The sequence below is a fragment of the Lygodium microphyllum genome, chromosome 8 (genome assembly GCF_053477565.2).
Source record: "Lygodium microphyllum isolate KBCC chromosome 8, Lygodium_microphyllum_v1.1.10, whole genome shotgun sequence".
Classification (NCBI taxonomy): Eukaryota; Viridiplantae; Streptophyta; class Polypodiopsida; order Schizaeales; family Lygodiaceae; genus Lygodium; species Lygodium microphyllum.
The window spans coordinates 4,649,705-4,661,502 of record NC_141142.1 but is presented as its reverse complement, the minus strand read 5'-3'; positions in this window follow the sequence as shown (position 1 = coordinate 4,661,502).

The window sequence follows — 11,798 nt, the reverse complement described above, 5'->3', positions numbered from 1 at the left end:
TCAGTGACACAATTATCCATTAAACAGAATAGAGGGTGTGTAGACAAGGCAAACAACAGAGGACTTAGTGGGGACCCCTGTTGAACACCTCTGTAAACTTGAAATGGCTTAAGCAAAGTGCCATTAATTGAAACAAAGGCTTCAGCATCAGCCTCAAGCATCAATGGGAGCCTTGCTATTTTCCTATCAAAACCCATTTTCAACATGATTTCCTCCAAAGATCTTACCAAAAGCCTTCTCCAGATCTAGTCGTAAAAACAATTTTTTTTGCCTGCCCTGAGGTATTTGCCCAGTCTATAACCACCATTACACTGAGGACATTGTCCCTGTTGGACAATGTCCTCAGGGACCTGCCTTTCACAAATCCATATTGAGCTCTATTCAGGTGCTTTTGGAGGATAGCCACCATTACACTGAGGACATTGTCCAACAGGAACCTGCCTTAAATCCGTATTGAGCTCTATTCAGGTGCTTTTGGAGGATAGGCATTAACCAGTTGGTCGAAGCTTTAGTGAAGATCTCATAGATAACACTGATAAGTGAAATTGGGCACCGGTGAGCTAGCTCAGCACACTGATTTTGCTTTGGGAGAAGAGTTATGATACTTCTCTTCCAGGAGAGAGGAAGATTACCCTCTCAACAATGATTACTAAGCTTCACTATAGGCTCCTTGAGGAAATGCCAAAACCTCTTCAATGTACCTGCTGTAATGCCATCAAATCTAGGAGCCTTTTTGGCGTTCAATTTGTTGACTGCTGTAGGAAGTTCTTCCTTAGAAAAATCTTTGGTGAGGTTGAGATTTTCTCCTCTTGAAATTACTCTGTCAACATGCTGTAGCAAGAGATGAATATTATCCTCCTTCCCCTGAGATTCTCTGCTGCTCCTTTCAGCATATAAGAGAATTCGACTTGCTTATAGTGCCTAGGATTGGCATTTAAGAGTCTGTGTTGACCATCAACTCTCTCCAGATCGAAAGAGCTCATGGATAAGATAATTGGAAAATGATATGACAAAGTGCATTTACAATCTGTTTCCAAATTGACCACCAAAGGAAGCCAGAGACCTTTGCTGCAGTACCAATGATCCAGCCTGGCCTAGGGGAGGACTCAAAGAGCTGCAGGTCGGAGAGTAGAAGTCTGAGTGCAAGACATCTAGGAGAGCCAAAAGGCCATGATTAGCAGCTAGAACCCTTTCTTCCTATTCATCCCCAAGTGGTTTGGAAGCAGAAGTAGAGGCATCACAAACTTTGATAACCATATTAAAATCCCCCCAATCAAGCCTGTGCCAATTTTGCAGATTATTGAGAGACATCCATTGCTTTCCTCTCAGATAGGAGTCGTTGAAGCCATATATTTTGACTATGTCAATGGGAGAGCATTTCCACTTGTCGTGGAGCAATCTACCATCTGCAAATCTGAATTTGAAGACCGGATTCCTATCTCTACTGACTATTGTTATGCAGCCAGATTCTTTGCTGGGGTTCCCTCCCACAAAACAAGTGAATTCTCTGTAGGTGATTCACATCTTACCACTCAGATGCTGTAGTTTGTGCTCTTGAACCAAAATTACATCCGGTTGCAAGCTGTACCTCCAGAGTAAAGATATTTTTGCTTCACTTTTGGGGCCCTTGATATTGATGGAAATTAATTTAAGTCTCTCCACGATTAGTGAGATTAACAGTGCTTTCAGCAACCCTGTCAAAGCCTTTGCTGTTATCCTCCAAGATGCTGTGATCTTTGAACCATTGATTAAGAGACTTATGTGCTGTACCGCCATTGTCAGCAGTAATTTGGGAGGAAAAACAATTTCCTCTCTAGATGGTCCAAAGGAATGTGAATGATGTTGGCGAAAGCACTGGCTTTACCTCTGGTGGACTTGGTTATTACTGCATGATTCCAAAAATTGTGCAGCTTTGGGGGGGGGGGTGTCCCTGCTAGAGTGCTGTCACTGGCCAGGGACCAAAGAATTTTGCTTGCTTCTGCTCTTCGAGTTTTTGACTACTTCCATCCTTCTTCATCACTGATTGGGCTTACCCTTCTACTTGCTTACCAGTTTTGGCCCACCTCAGCCGAGGTCCCTTTGCTAGTAGGAGTCTTGGTAGGCTGTGGATACTCTCTGCCATTAGGACACTCCTTGCAGTAATGGCCCCAAAGGCTGCAGTTGAAGAATGCACCCACAAATTTGCTGCTCTAAGAGAGTTTGAGCCTGAGATCACCCACGCTTGGGACCTCAATATCCACGTACTCAGGCTGCTGAACACTAGTATCCCATCGAAGATAGAAACGGTTACGAAAGGGGCCAGCCAATAGAGGCACGTTCAAAGACATGCCCAGCCCGTTTGCAATGTTGCTTAGAGGATTCCAAAGGTAGCCAGGCAGCTTGGGGATTTCCATCCAGACTGGACAATCTTTCTTGAGGCAATCTCTCCCAATTTCAATGGTTGCCAGGGCATGATGTACACCAAGTCGAGCCCCCAGGAGTAGATGCCCTGATGGAATACTTTCTAGGCTGCTTCCTTTCTATCAAAAGCGCTTTCGAAGAATCCTTTGCCTCCATAGTAAAGATCAACTGTCTCCTCCGATTTAAGGATCGCATTAAACCAGGCTGCAACTTCCATGGCCTCCGGCTGTCTACCTCTGAAAAAAACTAGAGCAGCCCTAGTACTGAAGCACAGAACATTGTTACAAACCTTGTTGGCGTTCAGGGTAATCTTTTTTGCAGCACCTCTTGGCCTCTCCATATTTCTTTGCGGATGGGAAGCAAGGATGTTTGACATGATCTGAGGATTGCAGCGCCTCTTGGCCTCTCCATATTTCTCTGCGGATGGGAAGCAAGGATGTTTGACATGATCTGAGGATTAGCTTTAGTTGGAAGCTTGAACTCTTCGCTTGTGCTAAGGGAGGGAACTATTGCCAAAAGTTTGCCTTGGTCCCTAGGGAACTGTAGTCTCATTGCTCTCTTTATTCAGGTTTTCATCACTGCGTTTCCTCTTGTGAGAGCTTACGCTTGAACCAGGTAGGGCGTTCAGATCACTGTTGTCCTCCACTTCCTCCTCCATGCGATTATCGTCTGCATTGCCCTGGAGCTTGCCTGTCCAAGCTCCCATGCAATCATCGTCTGCATTACATTACTGTGGAGCTTGCTAACGATTCGCTACCCAAGCTCCCATGCACAGAATAGCGACGGAGAATTGCATGGGCAGAAATGCACATTAGTTCATGAAGCGGCAAGCATAGTCGCACAACAACTTTGCTCAACAATTCATTTCTCATATTTCTCTCTTCTCTTTGTTTTTAAATTTTTATTCTCTCCCCCCCAAATTCCCTATGTCTAATTTTCTCTCTCTCTCTCTCTCTTTTCTCCCCCTCTCCTCTCTTTTCTTTTTCTCTCCCTCTCCTCTTTTTTCATTTTTTTCTTTCTCTCTCTCTCCTCTCTGTGCTCTTCTTTTATCTCTGTCCCCTTTTCTTGTCCTTCCCTTTCTCCTAAATTTTCTTTATTTCTTCTCTCTCTATTTTAAATTTTATCTTCTCTCTTCCCCCCTTCTCTTTCCCTTTCTCTCTTAAAAAATATTTAAGTTTAAAAAAGACTTTTCTCTTTTCTTCTTTTTTCCATCTCTCTTTCTCTTTTCCTTCTTTTTTCTTCTCTTTAAATTTTTTTCTTTCTTTTAAATTTCCTTTCCTCTATAATTTTGTGTGTTCAAATTCTCTTTTTCTTCTCTCTTTTCTCTCTCCTCTTTTATTTTTTTTCTTTTCCTCTCTTAAATTTTATATTTCCTCTTTATAAATCTTTTTCTCTCTTTGTTTTTCCTCTTTCTTTCCTCTCTTCATCTTTTTCTCTTTCTTTTTTTTCTATCTCTCTCTGTGTGAAAAATTGTCTAAAAAACTTTAAATTTAAAAAAAATCTTTTAAAAATATTTAATTAAAAAGTTTAATCTGAGAGAGAGAGAGAGAGAGAGAGAGAGAGAGAGAGAGAGAGAGAGAGAACCTAGGCTCTACACATGAGGGAGGGGGAGGGGGAGAAGAAAAATGTTTAAGTAAAAAAGGACTATTCTCTTCCCTCTTTCTCCCCTCCTCTCTCCATCTTATTTTTATCATTCTTCTTCTTCTTCTCTCTCTCAAAGTTTGTGAAAAACTACGTTTGAAAAACTTTACATTTAAAAAAACTTTTAAAAATGATTAATTAAAAGAATAATTTAAATAAAAAGTTTAATGAGAGAGAGAGAGAGAGAGAGAGAGAGAGAGAGAGAGAGAGAGAGAACCTAGGTTCTACAAATGGGGGGGGGGGGGGGGAGGAGGGGGGGAAGGGGAGGAATTTAATTAAAAAGGGGAGGGTGAAAAGAAAGAGAGCGATTATAAGTGAGAGAAAGGGGAGGGGGTTTTAATTGAAAAAAAAGGGGGGAGGGGGATCTTTAATAAAAAAAGGGAGGGGGAAGAGAAAATGAGAGATTACACATGAGAAAGGGGTGAAGGGAAGGGGTTTTGAGGGTTTTGATTGAAAAAGGGAGGTTTGGAAAAGAGGATATGCTCGGGAAGTCCTTTGGAGGTTTGAGCTTTTGGATTTACAATGAAAATAATATAGTAGTAAGATTAATGAGAGTTAAACCTCCCTTAACCACCCTCGTTTTTACTTCAGTAGAGCTTTTCACATTTACTGTACGCTTGTTTAATCTTTATGAAAAATTGATGGTGACCTTTGACTATCTGTGTCCTTAAAGCCAAGAGGCTTCTTCCAGTGTGGTTGAAATTGTTGGTAAAACATATTTCCACTAGAAGCTTTCCTTGGTAGAACAATATTAAGAGCGAATCTTTATTTAATGTTTTGGCTATGCAAATGAAAATTTTCATTTTCATTTTCAAGCAATATTAAGCATTGTGAAGCAATACTTGACGTGTTTGTTGGGGAAAGTATCTTATGCTAGGCTTGATAGTAAAGGTGGGTGAAAATGGATAAAATAGTAGAGAGGGAGGTGGAAACTCAATGCACACTAGTCTAAACAAACTAGGTGTGCTTTTTAAAATAGAAATGGAAAGCTTTCACTCCATTCGTATGAAGCGTCAGTTTTTTAAATGACAAATGCTAATCATGAGTAGATGATTGATTTGGGGAGGAAAAACTCTAATACATGTTGCACATATTAAAAGTTCAAATCCCTTTTATTGCGCAAGTGTCTCGAATTTTATTTGAGTGGGAAGATGTCAGGCATTTTTCTTTGTATGGATGACATTTAGAATCGTCAAATTGTGACATGTTAGAATACACTATTGTAGTAGCCAATCTAAGGAATCTATTGCACTAGTGACAAGGATAGTGACAAGTGAACATTGTTGCTTAATGGATCTTCTTGCGATAAAGGGATTAATTAAGGAACCATTAACATCCACTCTCGCCTAAGCATTACCAAAAAGGGGGTGAAAACAAATTAAATGGATTTGTGACTTAGACCCATGCCATATCATAACAATCATTCGAGCCCAAGCATTACCAAAAAGGGTGTTAACAAATTAAATGAATTTGTGATTACACTAGAAAACAAAGTTCAAATCTAGTTTATTAGAAGCCTTATCCAAGTCAATTTTAAAGAAAAAGTAATCTAGTCATAGGACTAAGCATAATCCATGCCTTCCCATAGGGCAATGATAGCATTCAAAATGTGCCTTCAGTGAAACCTATTTGCTCTTTCCTAATCCACTTATCCATGTGAGTCGTAAACTTCCATAGCAAACGTCTTGTGAGCACTTGTGGGAATGTATTCTTTTTCATTAAGCAATTCCAAATTGTTGGGTCTATCAAACTTGCTAGCTCACCAGCTTCTATATTGTTTTGGATTTGAAGTGTTTGAATCTATTTAACTTATTAAGCTCAAGCTTGGCTTGAAGTAAACTTTGGGAGATGAAGCTTTTGTTTATCAATTGTGTTCTTTAGGTCGGGTAGAGATCACATTTTTGTAGCCAATGATCCATCCTAGCACATACAAATTGCTCACTTTGAAGTATGCAATGTTATTGTTAAGTCTAAGAGATTTGAAGACATTTAGAGTTGCCATGTGCTCTTATGATTTGATCTTTCAAGCTTAGCCAATTAGTGGGAGTTTTGTGGACCATCCTTGTGCCAATATAGTTAGTTGAGTGCATTCACTTGCCTTGCTTCCATGCACAAATTCGAGTGTGAAATGAAAGCATATGGTGGTAGTACATAAAAAAAAGGAGTGATTTGGACAATGCTTTTCAAGTGGTGGAGAGAGATGATGGTGAAAAGTTAAAAAAGAATTGTAAGAGGAAAATAAGGAAAGTGATATTGCTTGGTAACTAGAATTTTTGTCCACCACAACCTTGGGAAGCAAACATCATCATCATCATCATCATCATCTTCATCATCTCTCTCTCTCTCTCTGAAGTTTGAGTCCACCAAGGTTCAAACCTTTGATTAGTGCAATATGCCTTAGCATATTGGGATTGTTTCTACCATGCTAAAAGTATTCTCTCTCTAGCCATGACATTGGGAAGTAGGTGGCATCACACACACACACACACACACACACACACACACTCTCTCTCTCTCTCTCTCTCTCTCTCTCTCTCTCTCTCTCATCTTGCATGGTAGGTCAAGTATCGATTGTGGTATACATATGTCCATGGAAATGGAAAGTATATCTTCTAACACATGTTGAGTCTTAGTAGAAATGGAGTACATATTCATACTTTTTCTAAGGTCGTTATCCAATTTTTTGAATCCATACAACAAACATGGTGTGGCTTGATGGTAGGTTTGATGCCATAAGAAATGTTGGAGTTGGATTTCACTTTTGATAGCCAAGAGTATCATTGGATGACAACCATGTGCATAATGGAGTTGCATGATGTTGAGGCATTTGGCACCCATCTTCATTGAAGTTTGCACAAGGAGCTAGGTGGGAGCGTAATATTTCTTTGCATGTGTGGTGCTATAGTGTGAGGAGTAAATAGAGCTCTCTCTCTCCCTCTCTCTCTCTCTCTCTCTCTCTCTCTCTCTCTCTCTCTCTTATTGTTTTGTAAGCCCACCATACATGATGAGCTTTTGTTGTTTTTTTTCGCATTGCAAAGGTTTGTTTTTGTTCAAGGTTAATAGAGGTTCCATTCTTACTTCAGTTTTTTGAACGAGAAGTCTTGTCTAGGTGTTGGTGCAAGGAGCTCTGAGGGAAAAACCAAAAAACTAGAAGGGGCATTTCTTATGAACTCATTAACAATCAAAGTTTCCAAACTTTGAGTTGAAAATGGAACTAGAACGGATATCAAAAGAAAGTTTTTCTCAAGCATTTAAAACACATTGTCCCCAGTGAAGGTCCCTTACTTGAGTAATGAGTTATTCCTCAATAGGGCAATTGTAATGACCTACATGAATGTTAGTAATGTGGAGGGGACAAAGCCATGGAGCAATATACAAGTGCAAAGGCATTGGGAATAAATATGAGTAACATTGGTGTTGCAAATTGTCACATATCAAGAAATTCCTTCCCCTATTTACACATCAGAGGCCATTCTTTGGAGGGCCACCATCACGTCTAGCATCAAAGACCTTGTAAAATGAATTTTGAGCATCAAAGACTCATATATTTCCAAATCAAACAATATATGTCCATAAAGGATTGGTAGAAAGTCTTTTGTGCTACATCAAATACATCAATTAGGCTTGCCTTAGGCATGCTATTATGAACTCAATTTACAATTTGTCCTTTAAAATGTTGCATACAATCCTCTACCATGTTTCCAAATGCTTTTGAGGAATTGCATATAGTCTTATCATTATTATATGCTTACAAGCACTTTTAAGTATGTTGATGTATGCAAGCAAATCCTCTAAACACATTACAAGTAGTAGATTCTATGGTTATGTATTTAGAGGATTATATGGACTACTTACAAGCATCTTCAAAAGGACTACTTGATAGCACTGTAAAGGGCTATAATCCATATATAACTGTTCTATTATTTACTTCCAAATGCTACTAAAGTTTTACAAAAGGTGCTAACAAGGACTTTGAGTGCTTTACAATGCTTACAATAGCACAAACCACCTTTCATTGCTTTATAGTGGTTATAGTGCCTCAAAGTGATTGAAACCCTAAAGTGCCTCTTAAAGCCTCCATAAAAAGCTATGAAGCACATAAAGCTCTTTTTAACCACACTACATACTTCTTTAAGTGATTTGGAAGCATCTTTAGAGCCTCTATAAAAAGCTATGAAGAACATAAAAGCATTCTTAAGCACTATATAGTTCTTTCAAGTGCTTTGGAAGAAGTTTTAGTACTTTGAAGTATTGAAAAGCTATTTAGAAGTGCTTATTTCTTTTTTCAATACTATAATATGCTAACATACACTTTAAAGTGTTTTTAAGTGAATTGAAGTCTTTGTAGTGCACTTTAAAGCCTCTATAAAAAGTGATAAAGCATATAAATGTGTTTTTAAGTAGTGTATAGTTCTTTCAATCGCTCATAACTCATGTTTTAGTAAATTGAAGTGTTATAAATATTTTTACAAGTGCTAGAAAGTGATCCATAGTCTTTGCTCAATTCTTGAATCCTTGTTATTTGTGCAAGGATTTTGGCCATTTTTCACAACAATTCTTGAGGAAGGTTATGTTGGAGGAATCCAAGGAAGAGATCAAAGCAAACCAAGGAAGGATCAGAGCAAGGTGGATAAAATGAGGCTAACAAATCCATTAAACTTGAATGTTGGTGCACTTGCAACAAAATGCAATGGCAATGAGAATGTTAGTCCTAGTATTACCAAGAGAAATCTAACAAAAGGGAAGAAGAAAAATTCTTTTAAGGGGTTGGTCAAGTGGCCTTTTGGTAGATAGGAATATGCATGCTATCTTGGAGGCAAATGTAGATGAGGAACAATAATCCATTGATGTGTTCTAGTGTGACTCTAAAATCTAGCAAGCTTTCTATAACTACATAGAATGTCTAAGGGTTTTTCTTAGAAATACAAACGGATGCTTGTTATAGAATTATTAGGGAAAAGATGTATATGCATAAGGCGAGAAAGTATTTAAAAAATGTATTATATGTGTCATCCATCACAAAGATTTTGGTATCAATCAGTCAAATGGTAGAGAAAGAGTTACATCTTAGAGTAAATACGAAGAGTTGCTTTGTTGAGTACTTTAATAATAAGTACATGTTGGCTGCAAAACAAAAATTTTAAGTTGAGAAAAGGCTCTTTATGGTCTTAAAAAGGTGCATGAGGCTTGGTATGATAATTTTAATGCATACTCATTGGCTTGTGGTTTTTGCAATAGTTTGATGAGGGAAAATAAGACTCCCTCTTAATCATCAATCTTATCTTGATGATTTGTTTATCACTAGTCTAAATGAGGCTACAATTTCAAGTAGATTCGAAATTTGTTGGAATGGTTTAGTGTTGATGCATGTAAGCTTAGGGCTACGATTGTAGAGCTTATATTATGCCTTAGTCTTCAAGATCCAAGTGATGTAATTTATCCATCCTTATATCGCGGCAAACTATTTTGTACTATACATTAGGTCTAATTTTGATGCAAAATGGGCCTTGTAAGAATTTGGATTAACTCTTAATCACATCCTAGCTAAACATGCCATTAGTGAATTTGGGAATTTCTCACAAATTTAGGACTCATGTTCAAAATTTTCTCTGTGCTATAACTCTCATATCATGGCTTTGAATTTGGTGTTCAATAGCTCAACAGATTCCATTTTTCATAAGGTTCCCAATTATGTATTAGATGGTATCTTTGGGTGACTTGAATGCATCTTTTTTTTGAGTCACAATGTTCTAAATAATACAAAATGGGACTTGAAAGTTTCCCAAATTCACCAAAATTGTGTTACTAGATAAAATTGTGTTACTAGACAAAAATAGGGGAAGAATGACACCTTATTATTAATTGCTTGTTTTTCTCTAATTTTATGGTTGAATCAACATGAAATAATGGTGGCAACTCTTTTTCTCTCTCTTCCTTTTATTTTTAAATTCAATAACCTCATTCTCAAAGATTTTAGTTAAGACCTTGAAGATGATGTCACACTTCTCAAGAAATTTGATTATGACCTTTAGACGCATATTTTTCAAGTTCTAATCACATTTTATTTTTGGATAATTTTTTTCTAATTCTTTCACTTTTCTAGGTTCTCGCTAAGTTATAAATATTATTTTGTTGTTTTTTTTACAGTTTGCTTTCCTACCTCTTTCTCCTTCCATTGGCCTTGTCTTTCTCTATGTGTGTCTATGCCATTGGAAGTAGCTTGAGATATCACTTCCATTCGCATTGTTAAGAGTTTAAGAAGTCTTAGACTTGTTATGTATCCATAAGTCCGATTGGAAGAAGTAAGTTATGCAGACCTATTTGGGACGAGCAAGAAGGTTGACATGGTAATTAGAGTGCTAAGATTTTTATGGTTTTAGAAGTCATTTTCATGGTAATAGATCTTTCTCTTTATCTTCACTCTTTCTTATTATTGCTCTTGCTCTTTTTATGTGTTTGCATGCTCTATTGAAAGAGGCTTTCCGTATCAACTCAATTGAATGAAGTAAGAAAGTTGTAAAGGTAACTGAAATGCTAATTGTAAGGGATCAAGAAGTCTTCATTGGGGCAACTCTTTGTCTTTTGTCTTATTAAGAAGTCTTTTTCATTGGTATATCCCTTTGTCTTCTATCTTATTATTGCTCTTTTACTTTTTATGTATTCTTTTGTTTTATTGGAAAAGGTTTGGTATGCCAATTGGATTGGACAAAGCAATGAATTTATTGAGGTAATTGGAATGCTAAAGTAATTTCTATTTGTGTTTGCATTTGCATTAGTTTAAGATGTTGCTCATAACAATGCCTTTCAATGTTACATGCCTTTCATTCTCTTTTGCTTTCAAGAAATATGGATGAAGCTCCAATGAAAAAAAAGAGTCATATTCATATTAGTGTGGAAAAGAAATTCCATATGGAGAGGAAATAATCATAAGGTTCTTTCCGATAAAGTTAAGCTAGAAGGTTAAGAGTAAGACGTACATTGATCTGTGGGTAAATAGATGCTTATATCCAACAAATCCATTAATTGGTCAAGCATCCAGATTTCAGACTCTTCATGATACAATCAGGTTTATTGAAGATGGAAAGGATGGCTTGTTGGGGGTATTGTAATAGTTGGAATCTCAATATGTAAGTGAGGTTCATAATTTGAGGCCATAACTTTATCACAGTCGTTCTTCTTGGGAGGCAAAGTATGGTCAATAACCGAATAGATTGGTTGAGGTAGATATAGAGTTCAAAGCAATGAAGAATGGCATTGACACACTAACTTTAAAGCCCTAAAATGCATGTTTGGGATTCCTAGTGGAGTGAGAATACCACATGTATACTTATATTGTATGTATGGAATGATCTCCGTAGGTTGGTTTGAGACAAGAAGCATAGGAGTTGCTCCATAAGGAGATAAGACAAATGGTCGAGCTAGGACTTTGAATAGTGCCAGGAAGGCATTTACAAAGTAGTGCCCTCCAAAACTTGCAAGATACAAATTGGGAGACCATTCTTCAAATTCCATTCGAAAGAGTACATATTTGTGCATTGCATGCAAAGCTCCATATTCTTGATAAGCTTTTAAGGTTGCATTTAGATTATGCTTACTCTATCAAGCCTATATCACTTTCAAATGCTTGCATTAAGAAATGTGAAGAAATCCTTTTAAGAATACTTAGAAATTGGGTGGGGTTTCTTGTACCTTTCCTTCCCGCAAGGTCATCCATTCTAATATTGTTTATGCCAATGCATGCTTAATCATAGCTTTCC